Source organism: Mesoplodon densirostris, chromosome X (genome assembly GCF_025265405.1).
Source record: "Mesoplodon densirostris isolate mMesDen1 chromosome X, mMesDen1 primary haplotype, whole genome shotgun sequence".
NCBI classification, from domain to species: domain Eukaryota; kingdom Metazoa; phylum Chordata; class Mammalia; order Artiodactyla; family Ziphiidae; genus Mesoplodon; species Mesoplodon densirostris.
Window position 1 is genome coordinate 95,465,258 of NC_082681.1, and position 22,246 is coordinate 95,487,503.

Sequence of the window (22,246 nt, forward strand, 5' to 3'; positions counted from 1 at the left end):
TTCCAGGTGGTGTTAATAGGAGCTTATAATATTATAGCCAAGTAAATGTGCATGTTATCTACCTCATACTCAGCACCTGAGTCAACTCAATTGGTTATGTGTTCAGCCCATGATTGGCCACATATTTGAAGTTAGTGTTGACCCACAGAATTAGAAGGCACCTGTGAGTCACAAGCCACATCTTAGAACCTGGCTTAGTCAGAATGGGTGTTGCTGGTAGCAGTAGAGATGGAAGGAGGAGGAGTGCTAGCCTCAGTGGTGGTGTCTGTGGTCATGTTAGTAGGACTGACCAACCTGAATGGCCAGCAGCGTGCTTCCCGTGGTCCCCATCCTGACCCATGTTGTGTGTCTCCCGCGTTGTGCATGTGGCATGTTGTTCCCAGACCTTGTCAACAGTCGGGTGTAGTTTGCCAGGGGAGGGTGATCCATCAATGGGTGTGTAGTCGACACTGGTGAAGGGAGGAACTTCTCAGGTGCGGAAGGGGCACAGCAACAGAATAGGGGTGAAAGTCAGAGGTCATCTGTGGGCAGCAGTAGGAGTTCTGATTGTCCCTTGGGTATCGTCCAAATGGTGTTACCCTGTCCAGGGGTAATTAGTTCCACCTCCTGAGTATCAGGAGCTGGTCCAAGATTGTTCTATGGTGATTTAGTGGAGTATGTGGGCAGCAGATGAGGACGCCTCTCTCTCCAGATAGTGGTGAGTGGTCTGCTCAGCTTACACTGGATGAGGAGCAGAAGCATGCTCAATGTGGTCCCAGAGTTGGTGGTCCACGGCAGGTCCCTGTTGGGATCAAGGGAGAAGTGGCTGCTAGGCTCCGGAGTTTCTATGAGGGAGAAGGGAAAAAGGTGGAAGTACCAGGTGGATGTTCATTTGCTGTGGGCAGCATGCAAGGCTCCCATGTCCATGAAAACTGGTAATTGGGTTGTGTCCAGTGTGGATGTGTCCACCAGGAGAGGTCACGGCGTCTCTACAGGTGGTCGTTTCATTTGTTGTGAATTTTAATACAGTGCAGTCATGTCTTAGGTCTGCACTTTTGAACTTGATGGACCATCTTCCTCCAGATTCTCTCAGGAGCCCTTGTTTTAAAATACCATTATGCCTTTCTGTGACATCTGCTGCTGTAGGACAACGGAGTAGGTGAAAACTCACACAATGTGATTTTGTAATGCCTGCTGTTGTGTTGCTTTGCAGTGGGAGCCTTGATCTGTTTGTATAACTGGCAGCACTCCCAAGGGCTGTGAGGCTGCGGTGTTAACACTTCAGTAACATTAACAGAGGTTGGGGCCCCACGAGAGCCATCAGTGGAAGGCCTGTGTGGGCACCCACCACTATTAACCATGTGTTAACATATATGTTCCTGCCGCTGCAGGGGGAGGCCCAATGAAATCAATTTGCCGTCTCTGATGTGGCCCTCCTCCTCTGTAAATTGTCCCTCCAGTGAGGTAGGCCCAATGTCTATACTTCTGGCTTCTGGTACAGCCACTAATGTTTTGTCTCACTGCTGAGCCGACTCCTATACTAACAATCCATTTTCATAACCCTGTGATGCCCCAAAGCCCTGACCTCTCATGTGCTCCCTGATAGAAGGGGAGGGTGGCTCCTCCAAAAGGTCTGGAGATCTCCCCCTCCTTCCAGAGCCCTAGCTGCTTTGGTGGTTCAGTTAGCTCATCAGGCTTTGAGTCATAGAGCACTTCCTCTGTGTCTTATTTGGTATGAGCCGAGGTATGGTGCACCCAGATGGGCAGAGTGGGAGCCAGTGTGGCAATTGGCCCCATACCTATTTAGCCCAAATGTCTTGGCTTGTATTTTCCAGCCCTGATTTTGCCAAAGTCCTGACCAAGTAGTTAGCTCATGAACACCAACCAGGAGTCAGTAAAATATGAACCTTGGGAAAATGTTTGTCAAAGGCATACTCTATTGCTAGGACTATTATATGCGGCTCAGCCCATTGGGCACTTTGGTCTGTGCCCCGTATGGATTTGGGGGTGACAGGCTGTGGCTCTCTATTGTCTGGTCCCTTACACCTTGTGCTCAGTCCATCGGTAGGAAGACCGTTGCTTTGCTTGTTTTGAGCGTGCTGACCATCCTCCCTCCAGTCCCCATTGAGCAAGGGGTAGAGGCATTTCTGGGGTTTGGGCGAATTAGCTTCAGTGGCAGGTATGTGGTTACTTCCTCATGGAGTTTGTGACAATCCAGTAGGGCTGGGTTTAGCTCAACCCTGTAGATAGCATTTCCACTTTAATAACAGGGCCTCTGATGCCAATCTGATTTTATGGGGAGTTTTTCTTCCATTACGTAGGGCATACGAGGAATCTTGGTCTGTGGGATAACTGGCTCTGCCCCAGCAAGGGCCTCAGTTTCCATAAGTGCCCTGTATGCTTCTAGAAATTGCCTCTCCAGTGGCAAATATGTCTGGGCTGAGGCTAGGAGCCCCTTACAGCAAAAGCCCAGGGAGAGGTTTGCCTGTCCATTTGGTCCAAAAGCCCCAGGAAGCAAATTTTGGGGTGGGAGCAGAAACTTCTAAATGTAAGTCCTATCCTTGGGGCACTAGTGGGAGAGCTGAAGTGATAGCCTCCTTTATTTTATCTAGTGCCTGTTGTAGCTCAGGTCCTCACTCAAAATGGAAGACTTACAGGTGACTTAATACGTAGATAGGATCTAGCAAATAGTAGACGTGAGGAACGTGTTGCCACCAGAATCCAAACTTTTCTACCAAATCTTGGGCCTCCTTGCTGATGTGGGAGGTTGGAGCACTAGGAGCTTTTATTTTATTGGATTGGGAAGAGTTTGCCCTTCTCAGTTCTGAATGTAACCCCCCAATTTAACAGAGTGGTAGAGGCCTTATACCTTATGGAGGGAGGCAGTTTCCCATCCCCTTTCAGTGAGGTGTTCACTCAGGGTTGTGACTGCCTGACCCTCAGTGCCTTGTCATATCCTGTACTATGGCGTGTTTACCGCCCACACCAATAACAAAATGGTAACTGGTTCCCATTGGTTGGTGCCCACCAATAGAGTAAAAGCCTTGGGTTTGTTCCATGAAGTTAGCTGTTGACTGAGCCGGTCCAGTAATGGGAACAGGGATAGTCTCTAAGGGAACAACCAGGAAAGAAACATCTTTTAGCAAATCTGGGCCAATTTTAATAGTTACGTGGGTAATTTTCCTTTTAATTAATTGTCCTCTGAAGTCAGTCACCTCCTTTGGGGGGAGGGGGAGTTCCCTTTAAAGCATGAATGCTCCCTGGGATTAGGAAGGTTTGAGCACCTGTGTCCAACAGAGCCAGCCAGTGTGTTTGTGTTCTGGAGCCCAAACTACAGTTAGTGTGATACAAGGGCGATTCTCTTCCAGGCAGGGCCCTACTTCTGTGACTGCTGGATCCCTCTGTGCGGGCTGTCCTGGCCACTGGTGGAGACCAGAGGCAAGTACTAAAGATGAGGCTGCCTCTGAAAGGGAAGTCTGCCGCAGCTCGTAATCTAACCCTAGTAAGTAGTACTATTGCTGCACTGATTTATCAGAGAACCTCCAATTTGGGACTCTCTTGTCCCTTAACCTGTGATGGTTAAGTTTATGTGTCAACTTGACTGGGTCACAAGTGCCAAGACATTTGGTCAAACATTATTCTGGGCATGTCTGTAAGGTTCTGGATGAGATTAACATTTGAATTGGTGGGCTGAGTAAAGCAGATCACCCTCCCCAGTGTTGGCGGGTCTCATCCAATTAGCTGAAGGTCTGAATAGAACAAAAAGGTGACCCTCCCATAAGTAAGAGGGAATTTCTTCCTGCCTGACTCCCTTGAGCTGGTACTTTTTTTCCTGCTTTGGGAACCAAATTGAAACATTGGCTCCTCCTAGACCTCAAGCCAGCAAATCTTTGGACTGGAACTATACCATGGTCTCTCCTAGGGCTCCAGCTTGAGGACTGTAGATCTTGGGACTTGCCAGGATAACCCTGTGAGCCAATTCCTTATGAAAAAAAAACCCTCTTTTTATATATACATCCTATTGGTTCTGCTTCACTGCAAAATTCTGACTAATATATAACCTGTCTTGTTTTCTCAGAGTTCACGCTTAAGCAGAGGCCAAGCTGTAAGTTTGTTTGACTTAGGAGGGGGGAGGCTTCACTCTCGATAGTAATTTTGATTTAGGCCAGGTGGCTTAAACACTTGGATCTGAGTTTGTCTTTCAGGGGTTTCTATTAAATCCAAGGGCAGCTGTGACTTTTGAACTGTTTTCGTGTTAACCATCATTGCCCATAAAGAGGACTTAGCTTTGTCAGGAGCCTCTCTGAGAAACAACGCTGTGGACTCAGGACTCTATTCACCCTCCTCCCACTTGCCCAGTCATCCTGCTGCACACCATCTGTTACCTGATAAGCCCACTCCAGCATCCCTAGCTGATGGAGGAGATCTTTGGCCTCAGCTGGTGTTTTCCATTGACAGTCTGCCCAGGTGATTATGAGGCCTCATGTGGGGTGGGTGGCCCTCCAAGCCATTAAAAAATCCATATCAACAAGGTATATGTGAACTAGGGTCCAAAGCTGCCTCTGGGGGTCCTTCCTCCCTTCCTCACTAATTGTGCAAGATCCCTTACCAGGGGCCCATTTTTCCATCCCATTCTGTGGCTGCCAATTGTTTAATTCCAGACCCTGTTAGGTGGAATTCTCGCTCTCTGCCTGATACATTCTATACAGCCAGGCAGCCCCTTTTTCATTTGGTTCCCGGACTCTGTCCTTATGGAGGACTGGGCCTCAGGGAGAAGGGGGATGTGTCGCTTCCCCCAAGTGAGAACCTGCCCTTTTTTTGGACCTTCCCCTCTTGTGGCTTCTGTCTGTTACTTTGTGGGTGGTCCTGGGTGGAGGGTAGATTCTCCTCACCATGACCATGCTGGCATCGTGCTGCCTGGGCCTCTAGAGGGCACCAGTCCTCTTCTCCAGGGCCCTCCCCTCCATCTGGTCTTCCAACGAGTGTAAGCTCCTACCTCCTCACCAGGCTGTGGCCTGGTGAGAAGCCACCAAGAGGAAGTTCTGGCTTGCCTCTCTCATTCAACAGGATGGCCCCCTGTTTAGGAGTCCTGGGAGAGGCAGGGAGATAACTTCCTTGTCTTTGTCACTTTAAGTAATGCTTTAGCCGCCTCAGCCCAAGAGTTGGGGTCAAGATAGCCCTCCAGGGAAGGGCTAGAATGATGCCACCCGTAACAGCAGATCCAAGTGCAACAGCGTCAGAGCCAGGCTAGCTGTTTGCAAAGGTGCCTCCCCCAACTGCACTTAGGGGACTAACCTTGGCCTGATGCCTCTGCCTTATAGGCTTGTTTAGCTGCCACAGTGGTCCCCAGTGGCAAGGATGTCCTCTCGTCACAGAGTAACCCTGAATCGCTGGCCATTGTCAGGGAGCTCCTTCCATTATAGCCCATTATGGGGTCAGGGGTATCCACCCCTCAGTTCAGAGGTGTGCACCCCTCCCCCTTTTCTGTTCAGGCCCACAGGTCTTACAGTGTCCACCACCTGCCTAATGGATACCCAGGTGGGCAGGCTGACTTCCTACCGCATGCAGCTGGCCCCCCGCAAAATTAGTTCCAGTGGCATGTGTTCACTCAAATACTGATGCTATCACTTGGCCAGGCTATTGAAGCACAGGAGGATACCCCCCAAAATATAGAGTGTAATACAGTACAGAGCAGTGCCACACCAAACCGAAGCAGTGGCATTCCAAATTTTGAATCCCACCCATTTGAGGCCATCCAGGATTTTTGCTAATTGATTTTCCTGCTGACTGGGTGGCCTCCATATCTATTTCCTAATTATCTCCAGAAGTTCTCCCCTTATTGCCACTTACGGGGTTTGAGGTATTTGGGGATTATCAAGAAAAAAATATGACCACGAGGTGGCAGGAGCACACACGAGTGTTACTGGGCTTGCAGGCTGGGGAAGTGCCTCGCAGCAGGACCCTGTAGGAGGAGGAGGGCAAAGGAAGTGCTGGGGGCTAAGGGGTTAAGAGAGGGAGCTTTTGTGTCTAGGTGATGTCACTCAGCAGCAAAGTGGGGAGTCTCTGGGTCAGAGAGCCCTGCAGGGCAGCAGCAACATGGGTCTTTTACAGCCCGGGCTTACCTTATCTATTGCCAGCAGATGTAGGGTGAGGTTTCGTTGGGTATGCAAAGCAGGTAGGCTCTAAATGGTGAAAAATCTACTTGTTTGGGCTATTTATAAAATAATTGGATGTGTACACATTTAAGTTGGCATCAGCAGGTTTTGAGCTATTGGGTCTCAGCCTGCAGTGAAGAAATAAACAACCGAAGGACCAATACAGAAAGGCCATCTTTGACCTATCTATATAACAGGTGAAGGCACAACCCATCCCATTAGATCCTTAGGAATTCTGGTGGGATCTTAGTTCCCCGACCAGGGATAGAAACTGTGCTCCCTGCAGTGGAAGCACAGAGCCCTAACCACTGGACTGCCAGGGAATTCCCAGAATTCTGGCATCAAGGTTTAAAGGTAGAGTTACAGTTTCTCATTTAGGGATCATCCCTGCTTCTGGCACCTGCAGTTGTAGCCCTGGTCCCAGGACCACTGCATCAGGTCGGAAAGAAGAAAGTTGAGGTGTTGCACAGAAAGAATTGTGTAGCAATAACAGCATCTTCCTGGCCCTCTCTGCCTCAGACCTCACAGAAAACTGGAGGAATCTATCTAGCAGGGACTCTCCCTTGGCCTGTATCATGTTAAATGTGAGCATACATTCATGGAGGGGTGTAAGCCGGTTCTTCATGCCTTTATCTCCCCCACTTTAGGCATCTACCTGTTCCAATTCTCTATCAAACGAATACTCTGAGCTATATATGCAACATTAGATATTCATTTAAGGCACTATCTCTTTGCTCATTTTTGGACACTACGAGCTGTAAAGTGTGTTCTATGGTTTGAAATAATGTAACTCAGTGGTCCCAATTGCTACAGTAGCTTCTATTCCAGTCCTTTTTCTTTTTTTAATGCATCTTTATTGGAGTATAATTGCTTTACAATGGTGTGTTAGTTTCTGCTTTATAACAAAGTGAATCAGCTATACATATACATACATCCCCATATCTCCTCCCTCTTGCGTCTCCCTCCCACCCTCCCTATCCCACCCCTCTAGGTGGTCACAAAGCACCGAGCTGATCTCCCTGTGCTATGCGGCTGCTTCCCACTAGCTATCTATTTTACGTTTGGTAGTGTATATATGTCCATACCAGTCTCTCACTTCACCCCAGCTTACCCTTCCTCCTCTCCATGTCCTCAAGTCCATTCTCTACGTCTGTGTCTTTATTCCTGGCCTGCCCCTAGGTTCTTCAGAACCTTTTTTTTTTTTTAGATTCCATATATATATATGTTAGCATACGGTATTTGTTCTTCTCTTTTTTTTTATTCCAGCTATTAGATAATTTTTTTACATCTTTATTGGAGTATAATTGCTTTACAATGGTGTGTTAGTTTCTGCTTTATAACAAAGTGAATCAGTTATACATATACATATGTTCCCATATCTCTTCCCTCTTGTATCTCCCTCCCTCCCACCCTTCCTATCCCACCCCTCTAGGTGGTCACAAAGCACCGAGCTGATCTCCCTGTGCTATGTGGCTGCTTCCCACTAGCTATCTGTTTTATGTTTGGTAGTATATATATGTTCATGCCACTCTCTCACTTTGTCACAGCTTATCCTTCCCCCTCCCCATATCCTCAAGTCCATTCTCTAGTAGGTCTGTGTCTTTATTCCTGTCTTGCCCCTAGGTTCTTCATGACCATTTTTTTTCTTAGGTTCCATATATATGTGTTAGCATATGGTATTTGTTTTTCCCTTTCTGACTTACTTCACTCTGTATGACAGACTCTAGGTCCATCCACCTCCCTACAAATAACTCAATTTCATTTCTTTTTACGGCTGAGTAATATTCCATTGTGTGTATGTGCCACATCTTCTTTATCCATTCATCTGTTGATGGACACTTAAGGTTGCTTCCATGTCCTGGCTATTGTAAATAGAGCTGCAGTGAACATTGTGGTACATGACTCTTTTTGAATTATGGTTTTCTCAGGGTATATGCCCAGTAGTGGGATTGCTGGGTCATATGGTAGTTCTATTTTTAGATTTTTAAGGAACCTCCATACTGTTCTCCATAGTGGCTGTATCAATTTACATTCCCACCAACAGTGCAAGAGGGTTCCCTTTTCTCCACACCCTCTCCAGCATTTATTGTTTGTAGATTTTTTTGATGATGAGGCCAGTATTAATTGAACATGGTAAATGGGAACTTACTCACGCGCATTGTTAATTTGAAACCGTATAGAATACCAGGTGGACGAAAAGACATAGACCAGGTTCTAATGAGGTATGAAGTTTTCTGCCTCACTCCCTTAAGGTAGAGCTGCAGGCTATAAAACTTCTTAGCTGCAGCATGGCTATAGGTTTCTCAGTAACAGAGCGTCCTATCCTTCCTGTTGCAGTCATCAGGCCCCTTTGTTTTGGTGCTTCCCTGCACAGGGTCTTAGGGAGCTGTAATCTTTGGTTGATCCTTTTGTTTGCTGTCTAAGTAAGTAATAAACAGTCTGAATCTAGAAGGGGCTCATTGTTTCTTTACAGGCTGAATATGTCAGGCCTTGGCCTGGCCTTGCCTTGTGCTTGACAAGAGGATAGAGAGAATGGGGACAGAAGTAATATTTGTAGAAATATTGAGTATTTCCCAACACTAATGGAAGTCATTAGCCCACAGTTTCAGGAAGCACACCAAACCCTAAGTACTAAACACAAATAAAACTACATCTAAACACATCATACTCAAATTGATGAACCCCAAAGTTATAAAGAAAACCTTAGAAGCTGTCCTTAGAAAAAAGGACAAAGGAAAAACAATAAGATGAATGGCTGGTTTTTTCAAGAGAAATTCTTGTAACCAGAAGAAAATGGAATGATATCATTGAAGTACTGAAAGGAAACAAAACTCTGCCAACTGAGAATTCTATACCCAATTCTATACCAGTAGTCCAAAAAGGCAAGTGAAATAAATACAAATATTTATTGCAAAGCTTACTACAAAGCTAAGAGAATTCATCACCAGTAGACCTATACTACTAGAAATACTAAATATTAAAGTTATTTAATCTGATCCCAAATGGAAGCAAGAAACATAGAAAGGAGCGAAGAAGCACAGAAAGGCTGAACATAAAAAAATGAAAAAAATATATGCAATGCAAACACTAATAGAAAGCTGTTGTAGCTATAATAATAGCAAAGAAAGTAGGCTGTAAGGTAGAAGTAATGCTAAAGATAAAGAGGGAAATTTCATAATGATAAAAGGGTCAATTCAAGAGAAGATAGAACAATTCTAAAATTTTAATCTACCTGCATTATTAGTTTTTGTTGCTGCTGTAACGAATTACCACAAACTTAGCTGCTTTCATCGGCGCGTAACGGGGCGGGGGGGGGGGGGTGCGTGTGAGGTCATCGCGCAGGCGGGCGGGCGGGGTCAGGCGGTTTGAACAAGACGAAGATGAACCGGAGCCGGGTACAGGCAGTGGACGCGGTCCAGCCGCGGTCCAGCCGAGAGCCGAAGATGGCAGTGAATGTGTACTCAACGTCGGTCACCAGTGATAACCTCAGTCGACATGACATGCTGGCCTGGATCAATGAGTCTCTGCAGTTGAATCTGACAAAGATTGAACAGTTGTGCTCGGGCTGCCTACTGTCAGTTTATGGACATGCTGTTCCCTGGCTCCATTGCCTTGAAGAAAGTGAAATTCCAAGCTAAGCTAGAACACGAATACATCCAGAACTTCAAAATACTACAAGCAGGTTTTTAAGAGGATGGGTGTTGACAAAATAATTCCTGTGGACAAATTAGTAAAAGGAAAGTTTCAGGACAATTTTGAATTCGTTCAGTGGTTCAAGAAGTTTTTTGATGCAAACTATGTGGGAAAGACTATGACCCTGTAGCTGCCAGACAAGGTCAAGAAACTGCGGTGGCCCCCTCCCTTGTTGCTCCAGCTCTGAACAAACCGAAGAAACCTCTCAGCTCTAGCAGTGCAGCTCCACAGAGGCCCATTGCAACACACAGAACTACTGCAACCCCTAAGGCTGGCCCAGGAGTGGTGCGGAAGAATCCTGGTGTGGGGAACGGGGATGACGAAGCAGCCGAATTGATGCAGCAGGTCAACGTATTGAAACTTACCGTCGAAGACTTGGAAAAAGAGAGAGGTTTCTACTTTGGAAAGCTAAGGAACATTGAATTGATTTGCCAGGAGAACGAGGGGGAAAACAACCCTGTATTGCAGAAGACTGTGGACATTCTCTATGCCACAGATGAAGGCTTTGTGATACCTGATGAAGGGGGCCCGCAGGAGGAGCAAGAAGAGTATTAACAGCCTGGACCAGCTGAGCATCATCCGAATTCTTCACTCCAAATCATGTGCTTAACTGTAAAATATTCCCTTTTATTATTCTTAGAGGACTCACTGGTTTCTTTTTATAAGCAAAAAGAACCTCTTCTTAAAGTGCACTTTGCAGAAGTTTCACTCCTTTTCCAATAAGTTTGAGTTAGGAGCTTTTACCTTGTAGCAGAGCAGTATTAACATCTAGTTGGCTCACCCAGGGCACAAAGAGGCTGACCATGGGGCTCACTGTGTGGATGCTGGTAGCACTGATGGCTGGAGAAGGGGGAGACCTCAGTAGAAAAGTGTAAAGACTGGTTTGAATTTTAAGCTAATGTGAAATCTTGACAGAGAACGTTTTAATAAATAAATGCCTTAAGAGTATTTAAAAGATGCTTCCATATTTCAAGATGTAAAATGTAACATGACAGGAGTTTCTGTATGTTTGACATTATGTCTGGGAAAGAAGGGCCAGAACCTGCAACCTTTGGGACCTGTTGTTCCCAGCCCTCACGGGGCTGCCTGATCCTCATAGGCCCAGACCTTGGCCCAAATGGAAAGTTTGAAAAGTTGCTTTGTTAAAGCCATTTAGTGTCCTTGACCAGTTGCATCCCTGATAAGAAGCAAGAGGCATTGTTGCCTGGATGAATAGAGGGTGTGTTTCAGCCCTGAGATGTGTTGAGTGGAAGAGCTTGATTTTCATAGAACATTTCTCTGGTGATTTTTCCAGTTATCCGTGATATTTCTATGTACTGTGTTTTGTTGTTTTTGTTGTTGTTGTTGTTTTGAAATGAGGTGTGTCCAGTTTTTAAATCTAACAACTACTTTTGGGGACTTGCCCGCATCTCTGGGATTTGAATGGGGGTTGTGTCCCATTTTACTGTCTTTTAAGTTTACATTTAACATGTTTCTCTTCTCTGTTCCCCTTGCCCACTGGGGACCCCTCTTTGGCTCCTTAAAGTTTGCTGCTTAGAGTGGAAGTTCAGCAGGCAGGTGATCATGCTGCAAGTTCTTTCTGGACCTCTGGCAAAGGGAGTGATCAGTGAAGGAAGGCCACTGCTACCTTGGAATCTGCAAGGCTGGGTGTTTTCGGTACCTGCTGTCCACAGCCCTCCACTGTTATCGGAATACTTTGCCAGTGCACTAATCTCTTTGGAGATAAAAATGTTAGCGTGTTACTAAATGTTAATTTTCTTTTGCAGAAAATACAGTACCATGTCTGAGTTAATTATTAATATTTAAAATATTTCATTCCTTAACTCCCTCATTTGCTTTGCCCACAGCCTATTCAGTTCCTTTGTTCGGCAGAATTCTGCAGAATGTGTTACCCACTACTGAGATTGTTCTGCCCCGGATGTATTTGTATTGATTTGTTTCTGGTGGTAGCTTGTCCTAAAATGTGTGTAGCAAGCAGGTACTTTATGATAAAATTGTTGTGTTAGTGCATGCTCTGTGTGGAATTCAGAGGAAAACCCAGATTCAGTGATTAACAATGCCAAAAAATGCAAGTAACTAGCCATTGTTCAAATAACAGTGGTGCTATTTCTCTTTTGTGGCCTTTTAGACTTTTGTTGCCCTAAAATTCCATTTTATTGGGAACCCATTTTCCACCTGGTCTGTCTTGACAGGGTATTTTTCTACTTTAAACAGTTTCTAAATAAAATTCTGTATTTCAAGAGTGAAAAAAAAAGAAAGAAACTTAGCTGCTTAAAGCAACACCCATTTATTACTTCACAGTTTCCATGGGGCAGAAGTCCAGGCAAAGTGCGGTTCAGCTGGGTTCTCTTCTTAGGGTTTCATAAGGTTGAAATGATGGTGTTGGCAGTGCTGTGTACCTTTCTGGAGGCTCTAGGGAAGAATCTACTTCCAAAGTCATTCAGTTTGTTGTCATAATTCACTTCTTTTTCACATGGTCCCCTACATCTTTAAGCTGACAATAGCATGGCAACTTCTTTCTGTGCTTTGAATCTCTGACTTTCCCTTCTGCCTTCCTCTTCCACCCGTGCCCCCGGTATCTGCTTTTAAGGGCTCATGTAATTACGCTGGGCCCATATGGGTAATCTGGGATAATCTCTCTAAATTAAGATCAACTGATTAATAATCTTAATTACATCTGTAAAGTCCCTTTTGTCATGTAACAAAACATTCATGTGCACGGCAACTCATCATATTTAGTTTCTGGGGATTAGGACAGGACATCTTTGGGGGTCCATTATTCTGCCTACTACAACACCTAATAACATAGGTTCAAAATATATAAAGTGAAAGCTGATAGAATTACAAGATGAAATAGACAAATCCACAACATAGAGATTTTAACACACCTCTCTCAGTAATAGAATAAACAGAAAAAGAAATCAGACATGTTATAGAAGAGTTGAACATCACAGTTAACCAACTTCATATAATTGGCACAACTTCATATAATTACTACACCCAACAACTGAAGAATTCAGTCTTTTCAGGTGCACAGGGAGCATTTATCCAAATAGAACCCATGCTGGGGACTTCTCTGGTGGCGCAGTGGTTAAGAATCTGCCTGCCATGGGCTTCCCTGGTGGCGCAGTGTTTGAGAGTCCACCTGCCGATGCAGGGGACATGGGTTCGTGCCCCGGTCCGGGGAGATCCCACATGCCGCGGAGCGGCTGGGCCCGTGAGACATGGCCACTGAGCCTGCGCATCCGGAGCCTCTGCCTGCCAGTGCAGGGGACACAGGTTCGAGCCCTGGTCCGGGAAGATCCCACATGCCACGGAGCAGCTAAGCCCGTGCGCCACAACTACTGAGCCTGTTCTCTAAAGCCCGTGAGCCACAACTACTGAAGCCTGTACACCTACAGCCCATGCTCCACACCAAGAGAAACCACCGCAATGAGAAGCCTGCGCACCGCAACGAAGAGTAGCCCCCGATTGCCGCAACCAGAGAAAGCCTGTGTGCAGCAACGAAGACCAAACACAGCCATAAATAAATAAATAGATAGATAGATAGATAGAAAATAAATTTTAAAAAAGAACCCATGTTGGTCCATAAAGAAAGTCTCAACAAATTTCAAAGGGTGAAGTTATACAGTGTATATTCTCTGACCACAATGGAATTAAACTACATGTTTATAACAGATAACTAGAAAATCCTCAGATGTTTGAAAATAAGTCATATACTTGTAAATAACCCATGGATCAATAACAAATCACAGTAGAAATTAGAAAATATCTTGGACCACATGATACCATCTCACTGATGCAGAAAAACCATTTGACAAAATCCAATATCCTTTCATGATGAAAACACTCAACAAACTAGGAATACAAGGGAACTCCCTCAACCTGATAAAGGGCATTTATAGAAAACCCACAGCTACTGTCATACTCAATAGTGAGACTGGAAGCATTTCCCTAAGATCAGGAACAAGACAAGGAGGCCCACTTTTGCCACTTTTACTAAACATTGTACTCGAAGGTCTAGCCAGAGCAATTTTCAGTCAAGAAAAAGAAATAAAAGGCACCCAAATTGGAAAGGAAGTAGACCTATTTCTATTCCCAGATGATATGATTATATATATATATATGTGTGTGTGTGTATGTGTATTCCTAAAGAATTCACAAAAAACTATTAGAGCTCATAACTAAATTCAGCAAAGTGGCAAAATACAAAATCAACATGTAATAATCACTTGTATTTCTATACCGTAGCAATGAACAATCTGAAAAGAAAATTAAGAAAAATAATTCTATTTATAATAGGATCATGTGGAGAAATAGGAGGATGTGGAGAAATAGGAGGATGTGGAGAAATTGGACACCTACAATGCTGATGTGGAAAGTAAAATAGTGCAGCCACAGCGGAAAACAGTTTGGTTGTTCCTCAAAACGTTAAACATAGAAATACCATATGATCCAGCGATTCAACCCCTAGGTATATGCCCAATAAAACTGAAAACAGGAGTTCAAACAAAAATTTGTAAACAAATGTTCATAGCAGCACTATTCACAACAGCTAAAAGGTGAAAACAACCCAAATAACTGTCAACTGATGAGTAGATAAACCAAATGTGGTATAGCTCTACAATTTATCCATGAAAAGGAATGAACACTGATACCATGCCATCACATGGATGAATCTTGAAGACATTATGCTAAGTGAAGTAAGCCAGAAACAAAAGGCCACATAATGTATGATTCTATTTATATGAAATATCCAGAATAGGCAAATCCATAGAGACAGAAAGTAGATTAGTGGTAACCATGGGCTGGGGGTAGAGGGGAATGGGAAATGAGTGCTTAATGGATATGGGGTTTTCTTTTGGGGTGATGAAGATGGTCTGGAACTAGATAGTGGTAATGGTTGCACAGCATTGTGAATGTACTAAATGACACTGAATTGTATACTTTAAAATGATTAAAATAGTAAATTTCATGTTATGTGTATTTTACCACAATAAAAAAGGTGTTAACTCTCTCTCCCTTTCTCAAACACTGTGGTGTGTGTGTGATTGATTCTGTTCCTTGCCATGTCTTTCTTCTCACAGACTTTCAGGATCAAGTGATTCCTGGCCAAGAAACAGAAGCAGAATAGTCCCATTCCTCAATGGATTCAGATTAAACTCGTAATAAAATCAGGTACAACTTCAAGAGGAGACAGTGGAGAAGAACCAAGCTGGGTTCCTGGCACACATGAGATGGCACACATATTTATGCTATATCAAGGTCACTAGCATCTTATCATATCAAGCTGAAAACATCACTGCTATCTGGCCATTTGGACATGTTTTATTAGAAAAGTGACTTCTCTTTGTTTCTATATTCTCTTTGGTTCAGTAATAAATATGTGAGAACTTTTGTTTGAAAAAAAGGTATTAATATGAAATACAGTGTGTGTGAATGGTGGCCATGAAGCAGAGTGAATGGAAGTGAATAAACAATGGGACTGAATGGAGGAAATCTGGGGCACAGTGGGAGGGAGTAGATTTGAATGATTGGTAGAGGAAGGAGGAATGGGAGCCATGAGAGGCAGGGTGAGCTGGAATGGAGGTGACTGACAGTGTTGCACTTTATATCTGAGGGAGGCCTGTGCTTCTGGAAAGCAGTGATAGTGAAGAAATCCCCCTACCGTTTTGTGTTCCAGGAAAGGGAACTACAAAGGTCTCTGTATTAGTCAGTTCAGGCTGCCATAACAAAATACCATAGAATGGGTGGCTTAAACAACAGAAATTTATTTCTCACAGTTCTGGAGGCTGAGAAGTCCAAGATCAAGGGGTGGCTGATTTGCTTCCTGGGGAGAGCTCTCTTCCTGGCTTACAGAGAGCCACCTTCTCACTATGTCCTCACACAGCCTCTTCTTTATGTAGTTTTCTTATAAGGGCGCAAATCCCATTCAACCTGAGCCCAACCCCGGTGAACCATCATGATGGTTCATGCTGCCATCAAACCCTAATTACCTCCCAAAGGCCCATTCCAAATAATATCACATTGGGGGTTAGGGCTTTAACATATGAATTTTAGGAGGGACACAATTCAGTTCATAGCAGTCCCCAATGCTTCTGCATATTCCAAGATAAGACCTGTCCTCATCCTTCCTCATGACTCAACTATGACTCCTTTTTTACCTGCCTCTATAAAGCCCCAGGTCCCCTTCCTTGCCTTTATCCCTATTGCAATAATCTCCTTTAGTATCACATGCATTTTGCCTTTCACATGCCTAAGTGGTAGAGTATGATTAATATGGTGGAGTGTTTAAGGTTTAGAACCTGAGCACTGGTTTGTCCCCTGTTTGTTCCTCTAGGCCTCACAGAGGCCCAGAGCCCCTCCCCTGATACCAGAGCTCTGACCCTGGTATCTTGGTCACCCCTCATCTTTCTGGGGTAGATTCCCAGGAGGAGGATGTAAAGTGGGCCTGGTGGGTCACCATCAGGTCTGGATTCTCACCTAGTCTCCGATTAGGACCCCACCTTGCCCAAATTCCCCCTGGGCTTCTGTCTCCAACTCTCTCTGCACTTATGTTTACTGGTACCACTTTCTTCACATGTCTCTTTCCCTGAGTACAGAATTGTACCCTGCCCCCCCATCTGCCCCAGTGGTATCTCTCACAGAGGAGTGTACCAACCCGGGCCTTCACCTCTCCTAGCCCAATAGTGTCTATCATAAGGACTGCTTTCCTCCATCTCCCTAATGTTATCTTCTGGAGAGGACTACCACCCCATACTTTCTCCCCATCACCCCAGTGGTACCGATCTCTAGAGGAATGTATCATTCCCGGCTTTGCCTCTCTTCTTCCCAGTAATAGTTCCCAGGGAGACCTGTATTATTCCTGGCCTCCCTCCCGCGTTTCTGCAGTGGTATCTCGCCATGGGGGTCTGTGGTCCTCAGCTGTACATTTGTACATACGAGTTCTCATCAACCCCCAAAAACTTGAGTATAACTCGCCCATCACTAGCCTTTAGGGCTCCATTCTTATCGCAAGTTTTCAAATTCTTCCCAAAATCCCATCTCTTCTAAACTTTAAGAGGCACATTTCTCTGCTGTACAGAGTGGTAACATTTGTAAAGATGTCTGCTCCCTTGACGGTTTATTGGTGCGACCATTTTTCTGGCCAGCCACATACGGTCAAGGCCGTTACAGAACACTACTAGCAACAATGCTATGGGCTACTAGCATCAGTGACATTAGGAAGAGCAACTGTGCATGAGCAGGAAGAGTGACAGACTGTACCGATGGTGGGGGTCAAGGACCAAGAAAGTAGTTGTTGGAGGAAGTTGTGACTGATTTTGGAAACACCAGGCGGACCTCGCCAGAATAAGAATTCGGTTCTTAACATCAGAGCAGGGGATGAAGGAGGATAGAGGGTTCACTCAGAATGGAAGTGAGACAGGGCTGGTGGTCTGTGGGCAGAGTGAAACGGGTGAGTGTGGGCTTTGTAAAGATGTGAATTTACTGGGTGATTACTTGGAGGGGTGCTCTGAGATGACTAATAAGAGTCTCCAGGGGTACATGACGAGAGGTCCGTAAGCTGAGTGATGGGGTCTATGGAGTCAGTGACTGGGGTTGTGGTGTGTGTGACGGGGGGCTGTGGGATGAGTGATAGGGTCTGTAAGGTAATTGATGGGTGTGTGTTGGGGGTGTGTGCGATGGTGCATTTGTGGAGTCTGTGATGGGGGAATCTGTAGGGTGAATGATGGGGATATTTGGAGTGATGGGTGGGTTCTGTAGGGTGTGTGATGGGGGGTGGGTCTCTGGAGTCAGTATTGGGTGAGAGTGAGTGTTGGGAGGTTTATGAGGTCTGTGATAGGGTGGTGCTGTTGAATGATGGGGATCTGTGGGAAAAACAAATGTTCTTTCCCATTTTTCTTGGCTACAGCACGGCCACTTTACCAGCTGGCATTTATGGATTTCTAGCCTGATGATTTGGTGAACTTTCAATATGGGTTTTCCATGCCATCCCCGACTCTTCTCTTTTCTTCTCCCCCCCTCTCAATAGATCTGCCTTTTTAGGCCACTGCCCCCGCTCCACAAGTCAAACATAACTAAGTTCCAGGTAAGTTGTTATTTGCTCCTCTTCCTGCAACCTAGGTTAGGACACTTAGAAGCAAGGAAGCAGCAGTAGTTAAGAGCACAGACTCTGGAGCCAAAATGTCCTTAATAGCTTTGTGAGCTTAGGCAAGTCTCTAACCTCTCTGTGCCTTAGTTTCCCCATCTGTAAAATGGGGATGATGACGATGATGATGGTAATAATAATACCTACACCTTTATCATTGTTGTGAAGATCAATTGCATTAATATTAAGTGTTTAGAATAATGCCTGGCACACACATAATGAGCCTTATATCTTTAGTATATTATTATTTATACCATAAAATGTATCTGTATAAACACATAAAAAGTTAGGACTAGGGAAGTAGAGCAAAACTAAAGCAAAATTGAAATGTGTATATGTAGATCATAGGATCCTTCATAATTATGTTGAGCTACAGTTATTTTTCTGAGCTTTCTGGAAGCCATGACATAAAGGGAAGGAAACACAATCATTTGCTTTATTTATCTCACCCATATAGAGAAAGTGAGCCACTTCTCAGAAGCAAATATTTCCTGATGTTGATGTTTCAAGACATTTCTCTGATGGGTTAGCCATGTCCTCATCAGCGATCCTGTGATAAATACAGGGATAGTATTGCTCTGTGTGTGACTTAACATGTGTCTTCATGTCAGCCAAAGGTGTCCTGCTGAGGCAGAACTAAAGGGATGCAACTCTTCAGGAAACAAAAGCCATGACAGCACAAGGGGCTCTCTTATGTTCTGGCTCAATTCAGGGAAAAACTGTGATGATCAGGAAGAATCAGTAAGCCCCATGCCTTTCAGATTATTTTCCAATACATTTTTTCCTCATCTGGGACTTCAGCACAGCCTGAGCAGCCCATAGGTCTGCGCTTCTCCTTTGCAAGCTCGGAATTCATGATGCCCCTGACTATACTCAGTTCTTTCCCTTCCGCCCTTTCAAAAAAATCTTTATTGTTTTGTCACTTTTTCCTCTCTCATATATATCTCATGATATAGAAGTGGCACCATAACTTCAAATTCTTTTAGGAATGTACAACCTGAAAGGAGAAAATATCTCATGATCTCACTCATCCCAAATAACCAATTCTATGGAATATTTGATTAATTTCCATCTACAACTACCTCTCTCTCTCTCCATTTTTCTTTATGTTTACATACATATATAGTTAACATACGTCTTCCTTTTGCTAAATTTTGCTCATGATATACAAACTGTCTTGCAACTCCCTGTTTTTACTTTATATAATAATATGGATAATGGTAGTAATAGTAATTATAATGATAATACAGATGATGATGAGAATGATAATATTAGTGGCAGTAACAGGGGCTAACATGTAAAGAGTCTACATTGCACCAGGCACTGTACTAAGCACTTTATATGCATGACCATCTTAATCCTCACAATCACCCTAAGAAGTGAATACCATTATTAGTCACATCTTACAGATGAGGAAACTGAGTCCCAGAGTGGATAAGCAAGTGGCAGTGGGGTTGCAAAAAAAAAAAAATTGAATGCGTAGTCATTTCCTCACTCTGCTCCACACTACCCACGTTCACTCCACTCTACTGCTCATTCACCTCCCTGCCATCCCCCTTTGTCTCTCCTTGCCTCCATTCATTCCCAATTTGTCCTTCATTCACCATTATTCACCACCCCCCCCGCCCTCACTGGTCCCACATGTCTCTGTTTAGTGACACATCTGCCAAGACAGAAAAGTCTGATGTATTGTTCGGGATTCAGTTTGGCTGTACATACCAATACCACCCTAAATACCAATAGCTTCAAGAGGATGGAAGGAGATTCCTCTCTTGGAGGCAGGGCTAGAGTGGCAGCTCCAAGCTCACCAGAGAGTTGGCTGCTCCTATGCTGTAGCTCTGCCAAACTCACCTGCTACCTCATGGTCCAAAATGATTGCTCACAATTGGCAACACTTCCACAGTTTTGAGAAAATGTATCTTTTTTTTTTTATTAGTTTCTGCTTTATAACAAAGTGAATCAGTCATACATATACATCTGTTCCCACATCCCTTCCCTAAGGGCAGTTGTAATGACTCACCAGCGAGGTGGGGGTGGTCTTTGGGTTGGAGTGTCACATCGTGCAGATTCTGTGGTGGGACCAGCTACCTGTCAGCTTTTCACACCCCTTCACCTAGCTACCTGCTGCTTAGGCCACTGAATGAGTTTGTACCTGTAGGGACTGATGGTAGAGGATGCCCAGGACAGAGAGTGGGCATCCTAGTTCCACAGCAGAAAATCTGGTTTCACATAGCTTGTGGATATGCACTGTGAACCCTGGGACAGTTTCTGTAGGGCTGTATCACTGGCTCAGAATATTTTTGGAGCTAGAAATCACTGTACCCCAACACCCACCAACCCTATAGGATTTCCCCCTCCACACAGGGGTGTGTGTATATATATGTGTGTGTACAAGGTGGTGGAGAAGTTATATTTACAAGATGGAAGAGGCCAGACTGACAGGGGCCCTAAAGGTCCAGCCCCTCCTATTTTCCACCTCCTAATGCATTAAGAGAGTTGACAAGTTTTGTACCCAGGAGGTACAGATCCTTAAGAGAGCACGAGACCTGAGTTACTTCCCTGCTTTCTCTCTTTGCTTTGTCTGCTAGGAAGCTCCATCTATATTCCTGCCCCCCCCCCAAAAAAATTCCTTGCCTAGTTTTAATGGTTCTGGAATGAGGACCCTCCGTTATTTTCTGGAAGTTCTGTGGGATACTGAATAAACAAAAGAAGAGTATTATTGGGTAGAAGTTAAAGATCCGACCTTGGGAAACTGTGTGACTTTGGGCAAGTTACTTAGTCTCTCTGGGACTCAGTTTCCTCACCTAACAAGATGGGTGGGACCACAGGATTGTTCACAGAAAGTGGGGACTATCTGAGGCAGGTCATGTCATGTGCTTCACACAGTGCCTGGCACACAGGAGATACTGAGCTAGGTCTGAGCCTCCATTATCACTTGCTGGGCCTGTTGGCAGGAGCCTCCTTATTGTTCCTGTTTTCGCCCTTGCCCTCTGCAATCTGTCATCCACAAAGCAGCCTGCAGGTCATCTTTTTATTTTTTTCTTCTTATTAAAAAAAGTTTTATACATACACACGTCTAATTTTATTTTAATCATCATCATCACTTACACAGCACTTGCTGTGTTCCAGGCATTGTTCTAAGCCATTTACAATTATCAGCTCATTTGTCACCACAGCCCTAACGAGGTAGGTGCTGTCATTATCCCCCATTTTATAGATGAGGAAATTTAGCACAGAGGAGTTGAGCCCTGCCCTAGATTACACAGCTGGTAGGTGGGAGTTTGCAACCAGGCTGTCTCCATCACGTTTGTTTGTTTGGTTGGTTCTGTTTTCTCTCTTGCAGTATTCCCAATATCTAGAACACTACCTGGCATACGGGAGGTGCTTAAGCAAATTCCTGCGGAGCTCATGTCCTAGCGGTTCAAGACAGGCAATAAACAAGAGTCTAATATATGTGTATTTTTAAAGTTAATATATAATGCTAGATTGCTTCAGACTGGTGTTTTAAAAATCTGATCCTCCTTAATGGCATCCCATTATGTCAGAATGAGACATGAGCTCTGTCCCTGGCAGAGGAGGCCCTACAGCATCTGGCATCCACTCACTTCTCCCTTGCCCACACCTTCTATATTCCCAACACACTGACACTGTTTCTGTTCCTCCAACGTGCCAGACCAGGTCCTACTTCGGGGCCTTTGTAACAGCCGCACCCTCCACCACAAAGCTCTTTGCTTCAAATATTTGTGTGGCCAGCTCCTTTTGATCAGCGTAACTGTCACCCCCGACAAAAGGAGATCGTCCCTGCCCATCCTGAGACAACAACATTGTCAGCCACTACTTAACACATCCCCTTCATCCCGGTGTGTGTGTGTACTAGGTGGCCATTTATTTATTCTTCAGCTTCTTGTTTGTCTGCACACCGTCCTTCAAACGCTAGACTGTAAACTCCCAGCCTTAGCCACTGGATGGAGCCAGTGAGCTCTCCCTACCTCCTAGCCTTTGTGCATGCTGAGCAATTCTACCACGCATCCCGACTTCCTATTCAATTACACCTGCAAACCCGATACTGCCCTCCAGGTTCGAGGCATGAAGTTCCTGCCTGCTAGCATTCTCCTTAATTGGGCCCTTCCCCTCCCTCCATAAGGAAACCGATCTTTGGAGTCTTAGGAATGACGGCCTCCGCAAATCAAAGTAAGCACCTGTTCTACACTGCCGCCCTCAAAGGGAAGAGACGCAGTGGGCGCGGCCACCGTTTCAGAGCAGTGACGTC

The 22,246-nt window shown here is 44.8% G+C and overlaps 1 pseudogene; it reads left to right on the forward strand.

Annotated features, from left to right (window-relative positions):
• Positions 1-9,560: 9,560 nt before the first annotated feature.
• LOC132482048 (microtubule-associated protein RP/EB family member 1-like) lies at positions 9,561-10,504 on the forward strand (annotated as a pseudogene).
• Positions 10,505-22,246: the final 11,742 nt, after the last annotated feature.